We start from the raw sequence: 2,495 nt of genomic DNA, 5'->3' as shown, positions 1-2,495 counted from the left end.
AAATTTGTCCCGACGATCTATCTTCTATACGCAAATGGCTACCATATTGAAAAATATACTATTTTTGTATGATAATTATGGGTTTTGTATTTTATTTTAATAGAAGTTGATGTTGCTTTTGCAATTATCCATCAATTTTTTAAAATTAAACACTATCTACAGATTTGCATCGAAGCGTTTCTTATGATAGTGATTTTAATCACTGTCAGATTAAATCTATACTGGACCCTACTATGCAATGTCTCTACTATGCCGCGACCCCACTGTGCTACCGTTTTTTTTACTTAAAATTGCCATAACTTTTTTTTTTATATTATTAGAACTAGATCAATAAATACGTAAATTTCACTTTATTTTGATAATTATATGTATTAAAATCATTATATCTAAGTAAAATTAAGAACTAATTTTGATATGATAATTTAATAGAAATCTATGTATGCGTTTATGTAGATGACATACAGATACATACCAATTTACATATTATTTAAATGTAAAAATGTATTTTACATCTGACCATAATTAATGTGGAAGGAAACACAATAATTAAAGTATTTAATAAAAAAAAAACATGAGAATGAAAATTATAAAGACGACCCCCTACCCAAAATAAAAAAATGTTATAAGACCATATAAACAGAAAGATAAAAGTTTAATAATTGAGTTCAACGCCAGTAGTCTTTGTTCTCTACAATATACAATACATAATTTTCAAGTAAAAAAAAATAGACGAATATTCTACAAAACATTAAGTATGATAATTATTTTATATATATTTATTTTTATTATTATTATTAAGTTTGCATGACACGTAAAGAATTAATAAAAAAAAAATTTTTTTTTTTCCTTAAATTAAATATAAGTAAAATTATCATTTTCATATTACATTTTTTTTTACATAAACTTACTTTTTTAATAACTTAAATTCATATTAAATTTAAGATTAATTTATTCAAATATTTTTTAGTGTAATTATTTAGCCTTCTATTTAATGATATATTAATCATATATGAATATTATTTTTATAATGAGTTTATCAATAGAATTTAATAAGTTATAATTAATAAAATTATCAATAAATGATCACTTTCATTAGAATAGCACTTCATAAAATGTATAATTAAATTATATCTATATTTAAAAAAAAACATTATGTGTTATTAAACAAATTATAATTTTGATAATTAAATTAAAGTATTAATACTCACTACATAAATAATTGTAATAATAGAAATTCATATTTAAGTTTGTATAAATTTTTACATTAGACTTATATTATTTTTCTTGTAAACTTAACTTCAAAACTTCAATCAATCTTTCAATCAAGATTACTTCAATTCATTCACATATTTTGTGTAGTTTTTGTTAGTATTACAATTGGACCATCAAAATGCACTACTCACACAATATAATCAACTTTTATATGAAAATGCTACAATCAACTACTGAATTTAAAGTATTTGACTCAGTATTTTTATTTAAAAATATTAATTCCAGAACATCAAACAATACAAATACAGATAATTTAGCAACACTGAAATTATTGTTATTTCCATTTCATTTAAATGATTACTGGTTATTAACAATAGTTAATTTAAAATATAATAAAATCATTAATTATGATACATCTAATAAATATCAAGGACAATTTAACTTTTCAATAAAAAATCTTGTTAATGAATGGACACAACAAAATCCACAATGGAAAATATACAGAAAAAATTATAATTGTATAAATTATTGTGACTCTGGTCCAGTAATTTTAGCTATCACAGAAAAAATTACACGAGGTTTTCCAGCTACTATTGACTTCAATACAATATCATACCTAAGAATATGTCAACAACAAGAAATAAGAACAGGATTACTCATATTTGAGAGTAGACCAATCGCTATAATATCATCAACAAAAACAGAAAACAATTCAAAAAACAATATATCAACTACCATTAATTTAGAATATGAATATACAAATCCTAAACGAAACAAAAAAACTGAAAAGAATAAAAGAAGAAAATATCTAAAAAAGAAATTAAAGAAAAACAACAAACAAAAAACAAGATCAAAAACGACAGCAATAAATATATGCTCCTAGTTGCAATACTAACATTAATTGCCAAATGAACATTTTAGAAACAAATCAATCAAAATAAAACCATAATCTCAAAATCGATAAAAAAAAAAAAAACCCAGCACAGGGGGGTCGCGGCACAGTGGTGACGTGGCATAGTTGGATCAAGTATAATGATATCTGACAGTGATTAAAATCACTATCAAAAATAAACGCTTCGATGCAAATCTTTAGATAGTGTTTAATTTTAAAAAAATTGGTGTTTTATTCCAAAAGCTACTTGATCTGCTGGTTCCTTATTAATATCTCGATTAAGATAAAGTATGTCGAATGAAAAAGGGTTTATTAAAAAATATTATTTCTCATAAAAAAATTGTGTGGATCCATAAACTTTTCAATAAGTTATAGCATTATAAAGTTAAAT

This window comes from Daktulosphaira vitifoliae, unplaced genomic scaffold (genome assembly GCF_025091365.1).
Source record: "Daktulosphaira vitifoliae isolate Bord-2020 unplaced genomic scaffold, ASM2509136v1 Scaffold_1, whole genome shotgun sequence".
Classification (NCBI taxonomy): Eukaryota; Metazoa; Arthropoda; class Insecta; order Hemiptera; family Phylloxeridae; genus Daktulosphaira; species Daktulosphaira vitifoliae.
Note: the sequence above shows the minus strand (reverse complement) of the source record.